Below are 21,841 nucleotides of genomic sequence, written 5' to 3' on the forward strand. Positions count from 1 at the left end.
ATTTTGAGATCCAATGAGGCTATTACAGTGAGAGTGGAGAAGAGTACAAGTTGGTTTTTAGGAGGTGGTTCCAATGGTTCTTGGTAACCAATACCTTGAGGGAGGTTGGAGGGGCAGTCTAGAATTCCTTCTAGTTTGTTGTATTAGGCCATTCTTGAAATGCTATAAAGAAATACCTGGGACTTAATAATTTATATATAAAAAAGTATAATTGGCTCGCAGTTCTACAGGCTGTACAGGAAGCATAGCACCAGCATCTGCTTCTAGGGAGGCCTCAGGAATCTTACAATCATGGAAGAAGGCAAAGCTTACAATCACGGAGCAGGCACATCGCATGATGAAAGCAGAAGCAAGAAAAACAGAGAGTGGGAGGGGGAGGTGCCATACTTTACAACAGGATCTCAGGAGAACACACTCACTATCTCTTGAGAGTACAGCACCAAAAGGACGGTGCTAAACTAATTATGAGAAATCCATCCTCAGCCCCCAGGATCCAATCACGTTCCACCAGGCCCCACCTCCAATAGAGGGAATTACAATTTAACATGAGATTTGGGCAGGGAGAAATGCACAAACTTATCATTGCCTGAATTGAACATTCATGTCAAAGGAACTTCCAAGAAAATGCTGACAAATTACAATTTCCCTCATGAACTCATCTGATCCTCCCAATGGAGCAGTCTGGACTCTAATCCTGTCTGCTTTGGATAAGGATTTCTTCTGTCAAGCCCATCCATGTGTGAGGCTGGAGGAGATTAACTTGGCCTATTTTCTCAGACTGTTTAGTTCATCTTACTCCTTCTGATGTGAGTTGATGATTACAATGTTGAGGAGGAAATCCTTGGCCCAGGGAAAATCCTCAACCAACAAGGGACAGCATTGATGGATACACACTACCACCTCTTTTCTCTCAGTGGGACAATTCATATGCACAATCAACCTGTCTCCTCTTAGGGTACCCAGTAGGAATGAGTTCACTGTTCCAAGCTGATAACAGGTAATGGAAATTTTCTCTATTTTGCCTAAGATAGTGTCCTGTGTACAATAATCTCAAAATGATAAAAGTATTTGAGCTAATATTTGGAATCTCACTCTCCCATACCTCCGACATATGGATGAGAAAAATGGGGAAAAAAAACTAAATGATTTGTTAAAGGTAAGTGGCAGATTTCAAGATTAAGCCAGGGGCTTTTTAATGATAAGAAACACAAATGTTAATTTGAAAAGAAGACATGGAAGCAATCCAAATGCCCATCAATGATAGACTGGATAGAGAAAATGTGGCACATATACACCATGGAATACTGTGCAGCCATAAAAAAGGATGAGTTCTTGTTCTTTGCAGGGACATGGATGAAGCAGGAAACCATCATTCTCAGCAAACTGACACAAGAACAGAAAATCAAACACCGCATGTTCTCACTCATAAGTGGGAGTTGTCCAGTGAAAACACATGGACACGGGGAGGGGAACATCACACACTGGGGCATGTCAGGGGGCGGGGGGGTAGGGAAGGGATAGCAAGGGATGGGGGGATTGGGGAAGGATAGCATTAAGAGAAATACCTAATTTAGATGATGGGGTGATGGATGAAGCACACAACCATGGCATGTGTATACCATGTAACAAACCTGCATGTTCTGAACATATACCCCAAAACTTAAGGTATAATAAATAAATATTTTTTTAAAAAAGAAAGAAAAACAGCTGATGGAACAGAGTGCTGGAAATACCTCCAGTGGGGTTCTCTGGAGAGTGAGCTTCCAACCAGGGTGCAGAAAATGAAGAACTGGGCCTATATTGCTGAGAGCAAAGAAGAGAAAGTAAGAGGGAAAGAAGGAAACAGGAGAGGAATGAATACAGAAAAAGCAAAGAGCAAAAATAAGTAGGATCCTACAAGCAGCAGCAAGTATGTGAGAGGGCAAGAATGAAGAGAGGGCTATGTGTGGTTCACAGCGGATGGATGGAGAGGTGCAGAGGAAGGAGAAGGCTCACAGAGGGAATGAGCAGATGAACAGAGAAGGAGCAAAAACTGAAGAAGAAAAGAGAATCAGGATTCTCATTTTGAATAGAAACAGGATTATTTAACTCTCTCATCCATTCACCAAAAATCTTACCAGTGTGAGGTCTCCTGGCATCCTGCTAGCTGCGTCTCCATGAAGAGTCTGAGATTAAGTAGAGAAAACTCACACTCTTAAAGACAACATTATAGTACCATTTTCTGCTATGTGAACACAGATGCAGCCAATCTGTGTGTAGGTATGAAAGGGAAAGAAACAGCACAAAGGGTCCATAACCTTAAAAAATTGATTCTAGGCTAGGCTGTCAAGAAATAGAACATTTCAATTACAAAATAAAAACTAGGTCAATAAGATAATGGACATGATTTTAATGAAAATCACAGTATTTGTAATGGGCTAAAAATGATATGTATATTTAAAAAAGAAAATTAACAAAAGATAATGCACTAAGCAGGAAATTATTGCCTTTACAATAGAATTTTTTTAAAAACACAGGAGATTCTCACCTATCCAAGTTAACATTATGAAACAACATACATATATTTTCTCTGATTGGTCCAATATTGCTACCTTCCCTTTCTTTTCAAAGAAGAAATTATAATCAAAAATAGAAATCTGGCATATACGTGATTATCTTGGTAACTCATTTTAGCCTTTTTAAAACATGGCGATTGGTAAGAAATTCAGATACCAAAGATATTGTACAGATAGGCAGAAAAGGAAATTAAGTTGTTGACCATGGTTAGGTATCAATTAGTTGATGGTAGGATAAGCTTGTGAAGAATTTGTTAAAACAATAAACTTAGAAGGGTCATGAAATTTGGGAGATATATATTTTAATCTGCATATAAAGAATTTACTAGAAGACAGTTTATGAATGTTTATATTTATTTTTATAAAATATACTTAGATTAAGATTTGCTGACAAGAAACGTTTCTAAGAAGTTCAACATGGTGTATCTATGTTTTACTAGAAAATTTTACAGAGAAATTTCACTGCACTGTGTAAATGTTAGATGCAAATGAGCTATATGAATAAGTAGCAATATTTACTCTCTAAAGAAAAGATTTAAACAGGTTGGGCATGGTGGTTCACACTTGTAATCCCAGCACTTTGGGAGGCCGAGGTGGGTGGATCACGTGAGGTCAGGAGTTCAAGACCATCCTGGCCAAGATGGTGACACCATCTCTACTATAAATAAAAAATTAGCCAGGTGTGGTGGTGTCACCTGTAGTCCCAGCTACTCAGCAGGCTGAGGCACGAGAATTGCTTGAACTTGGGAGGTTGCAGGGAGCTGAGTTCACACCACTGCACTCCAGACTGAGCAACAGAGTAAGACTCAAAAAAAAAAGAAAAGAAAAAAAAAGAAAAGGAAAGAAAAGAAAAAATAAAATAATTTTAACTTACTTCTTACTTATAACATATTTAGTCTCTAATCACACACTTAAATACTTTAAAATGTCTTTTTAGGTGCAGATATTTTAGGAAAAAATCTGACTTTTCAAATAGAATTAAGAAAAAGGACTTATCTATGCAATAGTAGTGAGTAGTGCTGTATACTTAAAAATAAAGTTCATGCAGTTTTTCATAAGCCTATTAACACTATGCAAATAACAAAGAGATGCATTCTGTTATCAGATGTTAGACTAGGGTTATATCTATATCTCTCTCCAGAAAATCACAGTTCCCAGAAGAACCCTCTGGATGACTTTCATAAACTTTGAAGCCATAGCACCCTTATAAAATCCTCAGCATGGCAGATGAGGTCTTCCCTTCCAAAGAAGTGATGCAAATCACATATGAGGGGAAAACTGTTTTGCTGCTTATACAATTTTGCCCAGATAAAAGGTGAGATATCACTTTCATGAAGCCAAAATATTAAGGAGGAAGTATTGTATCTACCTAATAATCTAAGGGCTTAAAGAATGAAAGTTCTCAGATGAAGCATAACTGCAGCAAAGCAGTTTCTTGCCCCAAATCCTATAATATTTACTCTGGGTGACACTGCCCTGCAATAGCAGAACAGATTCTTCTATTTCATTGCATGCCCTTGCTTAGCTCTTATCTTTTTAGACAAGCCTCTACCCAAAACACAAGCACTTCAGCCTTGTCCTCAGGATCATCCAGTTAAGACAACCCAACTCAGATACTTTTTCAATGCTACTTTATAGAATTTGTATATACAGAGATGAATACAAAATGGTTACTTCCTATAAGGCTTTTGGTCAAGTTGAAGGAACAGGTATGTTTTTAAATGACTCTAACATAATGGAAAATACACAGGGTGCCAGGTCTTAAAAGATGAGCACAGCAAAACTCAGGAAGTTGCAGAGCGGTTCAAAGCAGGCAGGGCTAGTCTTATCAACCTTTGATGACATTTTTTAAAACATATACACAGCTTAATTGCTAAAATGTTTGTCTCCTGTCCAACACTAGAAGAACAGTGCCCTGGATAAGTTAGAAGAATTTTTTTTCCCACAGAGATCTTTTAAAATGATAAGTCAAAGGAGCTTGGCAAAACAGTATTTTATGTTTCCAACAAGTTCAAATTCCTATTGAGCCTGAGCCTTCATATAAATACTTAATGGTAATGAAAAAAATTGAAGGACCACAGGCCAGATAGGAGAAGCCACATAAACCATAGAATACTTCATACTGATTTGATTTGATTTTCTGCTGCAGGTCACAAGTATATCATCATATAATAATCTAATTTCCTGGAATAAAGAATAATCTTTATACTTAATCATTTTATTCAATAGTTAGTGCTTTTAGCTCCTAGATCTAGAATTTTTGTGATCCATTATTTTTCATAAGACTCCATTCATGTTCTATTTGAAATTCCATTAATTTTCTACAAATAACATGGACAATATTAGGTAATACTCTTTTGTATGCATCCACTGTATTTGAACAAACCATTTTCCACTTTTACCTTCTCATACTAGATTTAATCAGGCTTTAAGCAGTTATTAAACAATTCATCTAAGTGTATAACACGATTCTATCCTCACTTATCTTTTAATTGTTGTTATTATGATCTCCTATTTTAACCCCACGATTGCATATGAATCTTTCTTCAGCATTTCACCACATGTAATTTCTATAATATTCTTTTTTGAGATTTGCAAACTAATATCTATTTTTGCCTAACAGCAAGCACAACTTTCTCTTCTATATGTTGTATGTTTTTCTTTGTTATTTTATACATAACTAGCAACCTATTCGCCCGAGAATTAATTTTACTTTTATAATAAAATCTATGCCCTCAACTACATTATTTTTTTCAGTTGCTGAAAGCTTCTTATCACACCACATTGTACAGTACAGTACATAAATGATGAACACAAAATTGTACAAAGTGGGGTGCTGCTGTTGACAGTAAATTTTCCACTGACAATTTCTTCTTTTTTTCAATGCCTACTTAGGAGACACACTTTGAATCTCATTTTTTGAATTTTTTAGTCAATACTCAAGTTTTATTGTAGTTTATTTTTCCCACAAAAATTCTTGCTAATTTTTCCCCATCTCTGCATATTCTTTAGTAGAAATTTATATAGGAACATACTCTCCATCTTATGTATAAGATGCCCCCCTTAGCCTCCCTTACACTTCTCTTTTAGTTTCCTGGACAGGCTCTGCATCCGTCATCCTTCTTACTGATGATTTGAGTTTTGTCCCAAACATTTTTTCTGCTTTCCATACAGAACTTCCAATTTGTGCTTCTCCCTGGAATATGTTTTTAAATTTGGAAAATGAATTTGATCACGCTCATTGGGTAGCTTCTATTTAAAAACAGAAACCGCATCAACATGGCAGAAAGATGTTTAGGAGTTGTTTTCTTTTGGTTAATATTGCAATATTTTATATTTCCTAGCAATTAACTCACATATTTTAGCTTTCAATATCCTTTTAATTGTGCTTTGTCTAGAGTCAGATTACCTTGGTCTGAGTTTACATTATGAGCAGTACAACTTTAATCAAGGAGGCTAACCTGATGAGCTACAGTTCCAATAACATGAAGTGGAAATTTTAAGAATACCCATGACATAAAATTGGTAGGAGCACTTACTAACATTATATTTAAAAAGTACTTGGCATAATCCTTGGCACATAGCAAATTTGAGCTGTTTATATTCCAGTATTATTGCACTTTCTATGGCAAATATGTGAAAATAAATACATCATTCTTCACCATATTGATTTAAATGCTGGAAAAACAACACGTTCTGTTAATATGTAATTTGAAACAGAAATTTTTCCATCTAAAGAAAAATTCAGTCATCCAGTAAGTTTAAGAAACTGTAGGCCAGGTGCGGTGGCTCATGCCTGTAATCCCAGCACTTTGGGAGGCCAAGGCTGGTGGATCACGAGGTGAGGAGTTCAAGACCAGCCTGGCCAATATGGTGAAACCCCGTCTCTACTAAAAATAAAAATAAAAAAAATTAGCTGGACATGGTGGCATATACCTGTAATCTCAGCTACTCAGGAGGCTGAGGCAGGAGAATTGCTTGAACCAGGATCAGGGAAGCAGAGGTTGCAGTGAGCCGAGATCATGCCACCGCACTCCAGCCTGGGCGACAGAGCGAGACTCCTTTTCAAAAAAGAAAAAAAAAGAAAATTTAAGTAAAAGTTAAAGTTCTTGGCTGCAAGCCTTCTCAGAACTCTACATGCTTTTGGAGAAGACAGGAATCATTGACCAAACACATTTGCTTATGGCAAAGGGCACCTCAGGTTTGGTTATACATGCTGAAAAATGTTCATTTGATCAATCGGAAGAAGGAAAGATATTTGGTGCAAGGCATTATTTTGTTACTTTATTACATATTTTTAAAATCAGACGTGTGTTGAAGAAATTTATCTGTCAAAGAAATGTAGAAAACTTTGATTCCTGTTATTATTATTTTAACAGAAGAGCAGCTAGGGGATATTAGAAGAATGTTTTTCTGACCATAAGTGTTATTTTTTTGCATTATGTCATTCTTACATGAAGTAGTATTTTTCCAGTAAGGACAATATAATACATATATCATATTACCAGAAATGATTTGAGAACATTGTGAAGTTACCTTTAGGTGATCATTATATTACCCTCTGGCCTCCTCTGATGATGTCTCAGCCAGATGAGGGGATCCCTAAAATTAGTAGCTTACTTTTTGGTATTGTATTAATACATGCTTGCTCTGAAGAATAGTAATAAACACTGTAGGGGAAAAAATCATGACTCAGTGTAAATGCATCTCTGAAAACAAAATAACAATATTTCTAAATAAATACTGGAGAAAATGCCAGAGATTATATGGAGACTGAAATGTAACCTAGGTAATTAAAAATAAAACCTGAAGTTGTCCCTAATAGTGTATAGTTTACAGGTTAAACCAATGGCAGAACTTAATATCTGTTGATGCATTCCATTTAAATTTATTTAAAAATCTGGTTCAAATTGTATTTTACAAACGACTTTTATTATCTGTATGTAAAACCAATATGTTCACTATTGATATGTTCTAAAACAGTCTCTAGCACTTTGTGGCCTTCAATATATGTTTTTTAAATGAAGCACAAATTAAACTACAGACCATTAGCTTTGGTATGACATTTTTCAGGACATGTAAGTGAGTTTTACCTAATTTATCTCCAATAGCCTGAGAGTTTTTAGATACTATGAGTTAATAGCAAAATACTTCACTAGTACACACGTTACCCATACTGATAGGTAAGAGAAAACCAAAGAGCAACAATATCAATGATAATCATTCTATTTTAGAAAACAAAATAACATTTTAATTTGTCCCATGTGTAGAAACTGGAATTTATGAGGATTAAAATATAAGTGTTTTCGAAAAGCGATAAAGGGTGGCATATTTTCTAAGAGAAGTTGTAATATAGCCAAAATGGTTTCTTTTAATGAATTATTTTTTTGCCCATTCTATAATAGAAATATTGCTGAAAAAGAAATCTTGATGAAATAGTAAGTATAGTAAGTGTTAGTTTCTCACTAAGCTATATAAGAAATAACCAAGTCAAACTTATTAAATTAGCAGCTAATTAAGAGTATAAATTGACTTCATTGAAAAGAATTTTAAAAACCTTTATTCTGTAAAAACACCATTAAAAGAAAAGGTAAATTACAGATTGGGAGATAATAAATATTGGTAAATCGTACATCTACCACACATTTAGAATATAAAAAAACGGCTTTAAACTATGTAAACACCACCACAAATTAACGTAGAAAATGAGAAAAATACATGAACAGATGTTTCACTGAAGAAGATATACAGATGGCAAATAAGCACATAAAAGGAATTTCTATATCATTAGCCACCAGGAAAATGCAAATTAAAACTAAAATGAGATAGTACTACATACCTATATAAATTATGAAAATAAAAGCTCATGAAAATTCTCAATGCTGGCAAAACAGAGACACAAAATCACTCATATATTGCTGAAGAAAATGTAAAATGATACAACAACTCTGAAATAGTTTGTCAGTTTCTTTTAAAACAAAAAATGACCTAAAATAAGTCTCAAAATCGCACTCTTAGGAATTTGTCTCAGAGAAATGACACTTATGTTCATACAGAAACTTGTACTTGAATCCTCATAGCAGCTTTATATTTAATATCCAAGTCCTGGAAATAATCCAGATTTCATTTCACAGGTGAATGGCTATACAAGCTGTGATACAATCAAACCACAGAATACCACTTAGAAATATAAAGGAGCAGACTATTGATACATAAAACAACTTGGATGAACCTCAGGGCAATTATTCTGAGTGGAAAAAGTTAACCTCCAAGGATTACCTAGTGTATGATTCCATTTATATAACATTCTCGAAATGCCAAGACTATAGAAAATGGAAAACAGGTTAGTGGTTATCAGGGGTTAAGATGAGTATGTGTAAGGATGTCTATAGTTGGGTAGAACAAAGGAGCCATTTGATGATGGGACAGTCTGTATCTTAAATACGGTAAGTTACATGACAAAATTTCAAATAAATACATACATTTATAATAAATCACTGTATCTGTGAATTATGGATAATTTCTGTAGCTTTACCAATGTCAATTTTCTGATTTTGGTTTTGGTATTGCACGAATTTAACATTAGAGAAAGCTGGTAAGTCTTCCTTACCAGGGGATCTCCATAGGACCTCCCTGTACCCTTGCTTGCAACTTCCTGTGAATCTATAATTACTTCAAAATAAAAAGTTACAAAAAAAAAGTCACTCAAAAGAAAATAAGCCATGCATGGTATATAGGATAATAATATTGTCAGTTTTCATATTTGCTATAATAGCGTCCAGCATATATATTGGAGACAAGAAATAGTTATTTATTTTATTTTAATTTTACTTTATCTTATTTTTATTTTATTTTTTGAGACATTTTCACTCTTGTTGTCCACACTGGAATGCAAAGGCACAATCTCGGCTAACCTCAACCCCTACCTCCCGGGTTCAAGGATTTTCCTTCCTCAGCCTCCTAAGTAGCTGAGATTACAGATATGTGCCACCATGCCTGGTTAATTTTGTATTTTTAGTATAAACAGGGTATCTCCATGTTGGTCAGGCTGGTCTTGAACTCCTGACCTGAGGTTATCCGCCCATCTAGGCCTCCCAAAATGCTGGGATTACAGGCATGAGCCACCGTGCCTGGCCAAGAAATAGTTAATTACAAAAAAAGCTCATCAATAATAAAAGCAACACCTTTAAATTCAATCTCACAACTAACATATATATTACATGTTCAGAATGGTTTTAGTATTTATTGTCCAGTACTAACTTTTGTAATGGATATGCAATCAATGCATCTTAGAGCTTAACAAATTAGTTTCAAGACATTAATAAGACTGGGACAATAAATTGTTTTTTACTGATCTATCATAGTTGTACATATTTTTTGGAGTACATGTGGTATTTTCATACATGTGTATAATGTATAATGATCAAATTAGGATAATTGGCATATGCATTACCTCATTTATCTTTTTCTTGTGTTGAGAACATTACAATTCTTCTCTTCTAGCTATATTGAAATATATAACAAATTATTTTTAACTATAATATCCTTATTGTACTATTAAATATTTACATTCAGAATAATTAAACTAAATCTCCATCTGTAAAGAGTAGAACTTATTTCTTGTAAATACGTTTTTTTTACCCTTAACTTCTCTTTATTCCTCCCCTATTAATCCTCCCTTCCCAGCCTCTGGTAACCAACATCCTATTCACTACCTTCAAGAGATCCACTTTTTTAGTTCCCACATATGAATGAGAACATGCAATATTTGTCTTTCTTCCCTGGCTTATTTCACTTAACATAATGAACTTAATGACCTCCTTCCATGTTGCTACAAATGACAGGACTCTATTTTTCTTATGACCTAATAATATTCCATCATATGTGTATGTATATATATACATGTTTATATTTATACCACATTTTTTATCCATTTATCTGTTGATTGACCCTCAGGCTGATTTCACATTTTGGCTATTGTTAATAGTGTCCAATAAACATGGGAGGGCAAATATCTCTTTGATATACTAATTTTCTTTCCTTTGGATGTATACCTCGCAGTGCAATTGCTGAATTGTATTTTTAGTTTTTTGAGGCACCAACACAATTCTTTTATAATGGCTGCACTACTTTACATTTTCACCAATAATGCACAAGCATTCCCTTTCTCTGCATCCTCACTGGCATTTGTTATTTTTTGTGTTTTTGGTAATAGCTCTTCTAAATGGGGTGAGATGATATCTAATTGTGTTTTTGATTTTCATTTCCTTGATAATTAGTGACCTGAGCATTTTTTCATATATCTGTTGGCCATTTGTATATCTTCTTTTGAGAAATCACTATTCAGGTCTTTTGTCCATTTTTTAACTGGGTTGTTATTGAGTTGTTTCAGTCCCTTATTATTCTGGTTATTAATCCCTTGCTGAATAGATGGTTTGCAAATATTTTCTCCCATTCTTTAGGTTATCTCTTCACTTTTTAAATTGTTTCCTTTGCTGTGAAGAAGCCTTTTAGCTTGATGTAATTCCATTTCCTTGTTTTTGCTTCTGTTGTCTGTGCTTTTTAGGTTTTCCAAAAAATATCTTTGTCTAGACCAATGTCCTTAGTGCTTCCCCAAAGTTTTCTTTTAGTACTTTCATAGTTTAAGGTCTTACATTTAAATATCTCATCCATTTTGAGTTGACTTTTTTATATGGAGGAAGATAAGGATCTAGATTTATTTTTCTGCATATGGATACCCTGTTATCCCAGATGTTCTGTTATCCCAGAACCATTTATTCAAAAGGCTGTCTCTTCCCCAATGTATGTTCTTGGCACCTTTGTGGAAAATAAATTATTAAGATTTCTTAAGATAATCCAAATATAGCATACACTAAGGCTACAAAAGTGGATGTCAAAATAAGTACAGTAAGCAAAGACAACCGTGATAACATGAACACTGAGGAAAAGGCTTAAATCTCTCATGTTGCCCAATTTTAAAACTTAGATGCAATATTGATTTTGTACCTTGTTAAACTAAAACTTACTTCCAGGGACCATTTTTTTTTCAGGAGACCTTTTAAGATAAGAAAATTGGACTTCATTTTATCTTAATTCACCTGATGAAAGCTTTCTCATTGTCTCTCTCATTCTATCCCTTCACTACCTCCCCATTTCACTCCTTAATAGACAAAGCTTCACTTCAGACACATGAGAATCAATACAAAACTAAATACAGTGTGCTGCTACCCATCAAGGACTAAATGAAGAAGTATATGAAAAGTCTTGTACTTTGAGTAAAAACAGTAAAAACTGCCCTTTTGCTACTTAACCTTTAGTCAAAAGCCTTATTTTACTAGAAATAAGAGTATTTGATATATTTTCTTAGATGCTGACTCAGTTATAAAAGTAATATAGATTCCATCAAAACAGTGGTGTAAGCATGACTAGAATTTCTTTATGAAGTGAAGAAATACTTAAGTAGGGTGCTTAGATTGATTTCATATATCTATGAAGACATTAGCATCAAGGACCAAGTTATCTTCCAGTTCAACTCTCTGCAAATTCTAGGTTATAGCTTTGATTACCATGCCATAAGATGGATGCTAGAGTGTCAGCTAGCTCAAGCCTCTCAGAAGTTCCACATAGTACCTTTATTCACATATCAATAACAGTTACTTGGTCAACTACTATTGCAAAGGAAGCTGAAAGTTTCTTTTTTTAAATGTTGGCAGTATGCCCACTAAAATGTATCATTTTCTAAATCTAAGGGAAGAAAACATACAATGCTTCTTAGAGGTAAATAAAACCTCCAAAATAGATGCTACATTAAGGTTCTCCAGAAAAATAAAACCAATATTATATATATAACCTATATATCATCTGTATTTTCTATCAAAAAGATAGAAATGTAGATAATTGATAGATAGATGATAGATAAATAGATAGATAGAAATTATGGAGGCTGAGCAATCTCAAAATGTACAGTCAGCAACCTGGAGATTGAGGAGAGCTAGTGATGGCATAGTTCCAGTCCAAATCCAAAGATCTAAGAACCAGGAGAGCTAACAGTGTAATTTCTAGTGTGAATTTGAAGATGTGAGAACTAGGAAAGCTGATGGTTTAAGTTCTAGTCCAAGAGCAGGAAATGACTGGTGTCTCAGCTCAGGAAGTCACACGGGTGAAGTTTCTTTTTACTCTGCCTTTTTTATTCTACTCAGATCTTCAAGTAATTGAAGGAGGCTTACCCATATTAGGGAGAGCAATCTTCTTTTACTCAGTATACTGACTTAAATATTAATTATATCCAGAAACACCTCACAGGCATATCCAGAATAATATTTGACCAACTGTCTGTGCACCCAATGGCCCAATTAAGTTAAAAATCAGCCCTCACAAACATATTCATAACAAAATAAATAGGAAATAAGAAAATTAATCCTTACTAGTCACATGGTCATAACAGGTATTTATAACTACCTTTTTTCATCACAATTCTGTATTCTCTCTGCTTTCACAAGGTTCTCAGTTGTCTGGCAGGATGATCCAAGTCTATTCTTGAAGGATCTGGGCCATTTGTCAACTTGCCTGCATTGGGTTGTTGTAGTTTTCCATTGAGTTTAATCACAGGGTATGGTAATACTTAGAGAGATGGAAGTCTCTTGTATTTCAACTACATTCTCCATTTCACATCTCCATTGTGAAATTGCAGGCCAACTTCCCCTCAGTAGTTAGACTTAATCACTCCAACCAACTCAGTAACTCCATTAATTATGATTGAGAGACATAAGGAGTCCAAAGTGGCTGAACAGCAGTCTAAATTTCCAGATCAGTGCCATTATTGTTTCCTATTCTGGTGAACTTATGCTCTGCTGGCTTAGAGGCCTTGTTCTAAAGGAGACTGCTTCTACTGTCTCCTTTAGAACAAGAGCTCTAAGCCAGCAGAGCATAAGTTCACCAGAATAGGAAACAAATTTTTGCTAATCTGTCACTAGGGATCATAGTGAATGGTTCCACCCTTATTTCCACCCCTGACTCATGGATCCATGAATCTTAGCTATAGGAGAAAGAGTGCCATATATTGAATGTTGATTCAGAGCATGTGTAGCCTTCTGGAGAACGTTTCCTCAGCGCTAGAAGGTATTGCCATGCATCTGGTGCTGTAACTCAGTCTTCAAAAGGCAATTCCACCATTCTGTCAAGCCAGCTCCTTCAGAATGATGTATAACATAATAAGACTAATGTCTTCCATAAGCATGGTCCCATTGCTGTACTTTTTTTGGCTATGAAATGAGTTCACTGATCAGAAATAATGCTGTGTGAAATGACATGATTTTGGATAGGGCATTCTGTAAGTCCATGGATAGTAGTTTTGGCAAAAGCATTGGGAAGCAATTCACATCCAAAGTACATGTCTATTCCAGTAAGAACAAAATGCTGCACATCCATATAGGAGTGGTCCAATCTAATCAACTTGCTACTAAGTAGCATGCTTATCACCCCAGAGAGGACTCAGTCTTCATCTCTGCTATTGGCAGTTTGGGCATCTAGAGTAGCAGTAGCCAGGTCAGCCTCGGAGAATGGAAGTCCATGTTGCTGAACACAGACATAATCTCCATCCTTGCCATCATGACCACTTCATTCATTGTAACCACCTTGGCTGCTCCCTAGACAGAGCCAATTTTTCAAGACAGGAGAAGTGCAATAGAGAAAGAGTAATTCATGCAGAGCTGATTGTGTGGGAGACTGGGGTTTTATTATTACTCAAATCAGTCTCCTGGGCATCTGGGGAGTGGAGTTTTTAAGGACAACTTGGTGAGTGGCAGAAGCCAGTGAGCCGAGAGTGCTGATTGGTCAGGGATGAAATAATGAGGAGCCGAATCTGTCTTCTGGCTCTGAGTCAGTTCCTGGGTGGGGGCCACAAAATTCAATGAGCCAGTTTATTGATATGTGTGGTGCCAGCTGACTCATCAAGTACAGGGTTTGCAAAATATCTCAAGCACTGGTCTTAGGAGCAGTTTAGGGAGGGTCAGAATCTTGTAGTCTCCAGCTGCATGACTCCTAAACCAATATTTGTAATGCATTATGAGATTATGAAAAGTATTTGTTCAGTGCAAAGAACTTTGTATATGCAAAGAAAGGATAATATAGTCTATATTATATTTCTATTTTTATATAAAAAATAGACCTTTCATTGATTCCTAGATTAGACCCAAGGAAACAAAAAGAGATTAAAAAAAAATATTGAAGGTTTTAGATCTTATGTTTAAAAGATAATTAAATTATATAAGTTAAAAAAAAAAAAAACCTTTAGGAAGTGTGAGGTCCAAAGTTAATGTCTGTCAGAACATTTATGTTCATGAAAATAGAACAGCCTAAAGTATATTATTGTTATTTTAGTTAATATTAACACTTACTAAGACCAAGCACTTTGCTAAATTCTTCGGGTGAATAACGTCATTGTACTTTGTAAATAATAATATCACTTTCCCATTTTAAGTTAAGGGAAATGAGGATAAACAATATCTGTTAATTTATCTAAAGTTATAGCTAGAATTCAGGTATAAGTGAGTCAGGACCCCAGCCTTATATTCAATGCCTATTTCAATCTTTACTAAATCATATATACTATTTTATATCTTACTTTACTATGCTATTCAAAAAAGACCAATAGGGTAAGAAAAATAGCAATAATAGTAGCTAATATTTATTTTAAATATACCTAGTACTAAACACAATGCTGAGTTTATGGTATCATTTAATTAAATTGATTATGGAGGATATTATATTGAATAGGACATTAATATTAATGAGTATTATAAAATTAAATTCTATCACTAATGATGTTAGGATGATGAGGATGACAAAGTTGAAGGAAAGGATATGCAGATCATTGCAAGAGAACTTCTTAAACAGAACAATGGGGAAAGTATTCCCTATTTAATAAATTGTGCTGGGAAAACTGGCTAGCCATTTACAGAAAGCTGAAACTGGATTCCTTCCTTACACCTTATACAAAAATTAACTCAAGATGGATTAAAGATTTAAATATAAGACCTAACACCATAAAAACCCTAGAAGAAAACCTGGGCATTACCACTAAGGGTATAGTCATGGGCAAGGACTTCATGACTAAAACACCAAAAGCGTTGGCAACAAAAGCCAAAATAGTCAAATGGGATCTAATTAAACTAAAGACCTTCTGCACAGCCAAAAAAAAAAAAAAAAATCATTAGAGTGAGCTGGCAACCAACAGAATGGGAAAAACATTTGCTATCTACCCACCTGACAAAGGGCTAATATCCAGAATCTAAAAAGAACTTAAACAAATTTACAAGAAAGAAACAACTGCATCAAAAGTGGGCAAGTGGTATGAACAGACACTTCTCCAAAGACGACATTTATGCAGCCAACAAACATATGAAAAAAAGCTCATCATCACTGGTCATTAGAGAAATGCAAATCAAAATCATATTGAGATACCACCTCACACCAGTTAGAATGGTGATCATTAAAAATATCTGGAGACAGATGCTAGAGAGGATGTGGAGAAATAGGAATGCTTTTACACTGTTGGTGAGAGTGTGAAATTAGTTCAACCATTGTGGAAGACAATGTGGTGATTCCACAAGGATCCAGAAATAGAAATACCATTTGACCTAGCAATCCCATTACTGGGTATGTACCCAAAAGATTATAAATCATTCTATTCTAAAGACACATGCACACATATGTTTATTGTTGCACTGTTCACAATAGCAAAGACTTGGAACCAACCCAAATGCCCATCAGTGATAGACTGGATAAAGAAGATGTGGCATATATACACCATGGAAAACTATGTGGCCATAAAAAAGGATGAGTTCTTGTCCTTTGCACGGACATGGATGAAGCTGGAAACCATCATTTTCAGCAAAATGACCCAAGAACAGAAAATCAAACACTACCTGTTCTCACTCAGAAGTGGGTATTGAACAATGAGAACACATGGACCTAGGGATAGGAACATCACACACTGGGGCCTGCTGGGAGTTGAGGGGATAGGGGAAAGACAGCAGCGGAATGGAGGGATTGGGGAGGGATAGCATTAGGAGACATACCTAATGTAGATGATGGGGTGATGGATGCAGCAAACCACCATGGCACGTGTATACATATGTAACAAACCTACATGTTCTGCACATGTACCCCAGAACTTAAAGTATAGTGATAAAAAATAAACATAAAAAAAGAAATAAAATATACCAAAAAAAGCTCAATTGTTAATTTAAGGGTTTAGCAGGAAACTTACTATCAAGTGTGTTTTAATTGATATGCAAAATGAGTTTTTTTCTCTAACTGAAACAGGCTGAGTACTCTTTTTTAAAAGATTTCTTTTTTGTCATTTTGTATCTTGTAGAAAAATCAGGCTTTGTCTGAAGGCCAAGCTTTATTCCAAGGAGGCATCAATTTCCACTTTTTAAGGATATCAAAGAGGTTTCAAATCACATTCAATATTGCTCAATTAGTTGAAAGTGAGTTTCATTGTGGACCCTATATTTTTCTGTATCCCCGTCATTACTCATAGTAATGAACTAATATTTAAGATCCAATTCAGACCTCTTATGAGGTTGAAATTAATTACTTTATTTAGGTCAATTATATTGAACTCTACACTCAAATATTTTACAAATAGTACAGCTTTCTTTGTTTATTCCTTTGTTTAATTTATTTGCCTATTGTAAGAACATTACCTATGATTTGATTCTGTAATATATCATCTATTGACATTACCTGTGATTTGATTCTGTAATATATCATCTATTTCATTTCTCAGTTCAATCATGGGCCAAGATAAGATTTCCTACTCTTTATTTAATGTAACCTTACGAATGACTTGATAAATTTTGCAATATAATTTGATATCCATCTGCTGTAATTTTTTTTAAAGCTTTGATTGTATTTTGAGCCATGTTGGTAAATGAACAAAGTAAATAGACTTGGTGTGGGAAGAGGCAGTACAAACAAACACTAGAATAAGCACAGATTAATTGCACCGAGTGATTAGTTTTAGAATCCGTAACATTTGATTGAGATACTATCCTTTTACTTGTAAATGTCATTCAACCTCATAAAGGAAAATTATAAAAAGGAAGTGACCATTATCTCTTTTATATGATCAGAACCAGAAAAGAGTGTTATGAGGGAAAGAGGTGAGGGGATGGGCCCATGCCACTTTAAGAGTATAAGGGTTTAAAAACACCATAGTACATTAGGGATTTCTCCAAGAATCCGTTTGTTTCAGTTTAGTCACTTCCTTTTATGAGAGACAGCAACTCAGCTCAAAATTGCTTAAGCAAAGAAGTATTTGGCTTACATTTTCTTACTTCAGGTATAAATGGATCTTCCTGTTCATACCATGCCAGTCAATAAACTGAATGCTATTGGTTCTGAATCACATGACGGTATATTCTATCCATCTTTAATCCAATCACTATGGTTAAAAGAATGACATGCTCTAATAAACCATCCCTAGATTCTGTGATCATCCCTGGAACCAATGGCATGTAGACCTCATAGGCTAATACTTAATGAGGCATGGATTCTCAAGGAAAATTGGGGTGCACTTACCATGAGGAAGATGAATGAATGCGAGGCAGACAAATTAACAGGTGTCTACTAAACCATCTGAAAAATAAAAACACTAGACATTAGACATTTATTAGCATTGCTAGAGGCCAGGTGTGGTGGCTCACACCTGTAATCCCAGCACACTGGGAGGCTGAGGCTTGAGGTCAGGAGATCGAGACCAGCCTAGCCAACATGGTGAAACTCCGTCTCTACTAAAAATGTAAAAATTAGCCAGCCTGTAGTCCCAGCTACGCGGGAGGCCGAGTCAGGAGAATCGCATGAACCTGAGAAGCGAAGGTTGCAGTGAGCTGAGATCACCCCATTGTACTCCAGCCTGGCCATCCTGGTGAAATTCTGTCATAAGAAAAGCAAAACAAAGCAAAAACCAATCATTACTAGAGAAAATGAGAAAAGACATCCTATTGCAAAACTGGCGATTGTCATTTTAAAGTATTCAGTTAAATAAGCCTCTGTTTTTCTGCTCTAAGATACTGTGTAACAGCAACATGGCTCAATTACTCTTCTTATCACATATTATATTGCACAGCATAGTGTATCTCCTTACTTGATTAAACTATTTTTCAATTGCACTGTTGCAAAATAATTTTGTTAGATATTGCATATTAAATAACCTGATTAATTTATTGCTTTTCTGATAGTTTTATTTCTTAACAGGAAGAATATACTTTGAAAGCATAAAAGGAACAAAACCATTCACTTAAACATCTGGTTTTAATATGGTGGTTTCTAATTCTTTTATGTAGTCAATTATTTTCCTTTCAAATGGAATCTAACTTAAAAGCAGCTTTGAGAAGCCTTATTAAAAGGAATTACTAAACAGTAGTGCTGGCCTTGGTAACAGAGCATTAACAAAAGGATAAATAATTAATTATTTAAAAAGCTATTCATGAAGCTTTGTTCCAAACCACACAACCTTATATGTTTACCTGTTCTGATACCATTTAACAGTTGAAAAATCAATTCCTAATCCCATTCTATTCAAAGGCTCATCAGTGCCCTGCTAACAGGAACCCTGTGCTAACAGTCACTGTGTAATGGACTCTCAGCCTATCATTTTCTTAATTTGTTCCATTTGCAAAGCAAATCTCCACACTGACCTTTTAAATGAATAACTACTCTGAAATGGCCTCAAATAATATAACTGATGAATTACCTCCTTTTCTTCTGTCTCTTTAAACAGATCATTTTTGTTCTGACATCTCCCAATGTTTCCTGCTACTAAAATGTTCCTGCTGTTCATCCAGTCTTCTGTGGATCTGTATAAATTTACTCCTATGGATAGCTGGAAGTTCAAAAGGATAATATTTATCTTTGTGAAAGGTATGTATGATGAAAGCAACAAGTTAAAATTTGCTCTATTTGCTTCCAACCTACCCTTCCACACACATCTCCTGCCGGATTTGAATTATTTCAAGTTATGTTTAACCGTCTAAACACATTCTTCCAAGGCATTCTGCATAAGCCAGCATTTTCTCAGGTAAGTGTTCCTTGATTTCTGGTGGGATGCCATTTCTATGATTTCCAGCTTTAGAAAATTGCATACTTTTTACTCCTAAAGATATCAATATTTTCCATAATGTTGTATGCCAGCCCATGTTAGGAGAGAGAATTAAGCAGATGAATAAAGAGACTTTAGAGTTGAAAGGTTTGGTATAAGTATTTTGGAAAGAAAAATGTGGCTAAAATCTCAGAAAATGTTTGATTGCCCTGGGGTTACTGATGGATAAGGTAGTTTAGAGGCCGTGATTTGAGCTGTCACTAGTTTATAAGCCATAATTATTTCCTGGAACAGCATTCAGCTGCAATATGATTTGAGAAGTCAGCTATAAAAAAATACATATATTTTCAACTTTAGAGATTATGAGAGAAAAAATGAAAGAGTCATAGCACATCTAAGTTCCAGCATATGTCCATGTAGTGGGCTGTGGAATGGAGTCTTCAGGCTAGTGTTGAAATTGAATAGATCTTTAGAACTATATTGTTGGGCATGTTTAAAACATGACTGTTAGACTATTTCCCTGATGACAGTAAGAACTGAAATCAAGAAGATTATAAGTTGGGACTCACTTCCCTCTCTAATACTTTGGGAAAATATAATAATTGGGAGGTTAAATATTAAGAGAAGCAGGAGGCAGCCAAATCCCTAGGCAGATAGGGGTGGGTCCCCAGTGAAACCCCACCTCCAAGCCAAAGACAGTTTAAGGCCTGAAAGTCGAGCTACAAGTTGTATCCATGCACCAGATTAGAAACTTGTCTTCATGTTTGGTGCATTTTTCTCCGATTGATCCCCAACCTTTCCTAATTGGTTTTCTACACTGTTGTGCCCACCTTTGAGTGATGTCTTCCATTTATTTAATGTTTTTTGCATACTCACAAACTGATTGGCACATACTTCCCATTCCCAACCACATGGGGGACTTTCCCACCTTCAGGTAGGGAAACCACCCTCTGTGTCGCCTCTTTGCTGAGAGCTTTCCTTTTGCTTAATAAATTCTACTCCACTCACTCTCTGGTGTCCATGCACATAATTTTTTCTGGTTATGAGACAAGAACTGAGACATAGCTAAGCTAAGGATCAGAAAGACCTCAATAATATGACAGTAAAGGAAGTTTTTATATTGACTAGTGATGTATTTCATGAATCTGAATAAAGGGGTTCTCTTTCAATGAAGAAAAACAATGGTGTCAATTTAATGCCATTAGCACCATTATTTCTCCTGACTTGTAATATATTAGAATGGGAGGTTGACCCATTTCCACTTTAGAAGTTAACAGGGCTAATGGCACTCTAGGGAAAATTGAGTCTTAGTGAAGGTAGAGGAAGAAGGAAATAGTTCATTTGGATCCTGAAGTTCTATACAAGTTTTGGAGCACAGTCGTGGGGAAACAAAATCAAAAGGAAGAAGTATTAGCCATCAAATGATGAATGTGCATAAGAGGATAATTGAAAGCTTGCATTTTCACATGGTAAAGGGTAGAACTGAAAAAGATTGACAGCTTGATAAAAATAGTGATTTTTGCTCAGTTTTAAAGTGTATATTACAAATAATTTTTTCTTGTATCTCTGAAGAAATCTCTTCCAAAAAGCTAGTTGGGAAGATTATTTAGATTACAGTATATCTACCTTCTATTGGAAAAAGTTAGTTGAAATTTCTAGGAGAACCCAGGCTTCAGAAAATTGCAAAAGTGAAGATGGCTGTAGAGAATTTAGAGAAAAATACTTTGATCAAAGATTCCCAAGTGATTTATATTCTCAATCACTCACTTCCCAATGGAAATGCATATAGTCTCTCTGTGGCCATAAAAACAAAGCTTTATTGGAAAGTCTACATATCCACTGGGAAAATGGCCCTTGGTTAGAATTTCTTTTACCCCACATGGAAGAGATCAATGGTTATCCAATGGGTCTTCTGCCAAGAGAATCACAGCAGGTGGCATTTGATCTTTGAGGGTATTTATTGCATTTTCTCACCATGCTATATATCACTAATCCAATAAGCTTATATTGCTTAATTTCTTATTTTTGGATTTTATTTTTGAATGTTTCTTACAGGTTATCATCTTAAATAAACATTGTCTACATTCAAGACTTCCAACCTCTAACAATTGCATTTATTTATCTGGCTAGAAATAACATGACTATGAATATAAATATAAGAATATGATGGTTTTTAAAA

At 35.1% G+C, this 21,841-nt stretch overlaps 1 long non-coding RNA gene across 4 annotated transcripts in view; it reads right to left on the reverse strand.

Annotated features, from left to right (window-relative positions):
- LOC116531135 overlaps positions 1 to 21,841 on the reverse strand; it is a 58,270-nt gene that overhangs the window by 26,693 nt on the left and 9,736 nt on the right. For 3 of the 4 annotated variants that reach the window (XR_004260290.1, XR_004260288.1, XR_004260289.1), the window contains exon 2: positions 18,144 to 18,200. This is a non-coding gene — a long non-coding RNA (uncharacterized LOC116531135). Of the gene's footprint in view, positions 1 to 17,118; positions 17,267 to 17,306; positions 18,007 to 18,143; positions 18,201 to 21,841 lie in introns of those variants that run through there. The other variant, XR_004260287.1, reaches the window with a different exon arrangement.

This window comes from Sapajus apella, unplaced genomic scaffold (genome assembly GCF_009761245.1).
Source record: "Sapajus apella isolate SASKATOON/1434 unplaced genomic scaffold, GSC_monkey_1.0 scaffold3, whole genome shotgun sequence".
NCBI classification, from domain to species: domain Eukaryota; kingdom Metazoa; phylum Chordata; class Mammalia; order Primates; family Cebidae; genus Sapajus; species Sapajus apella.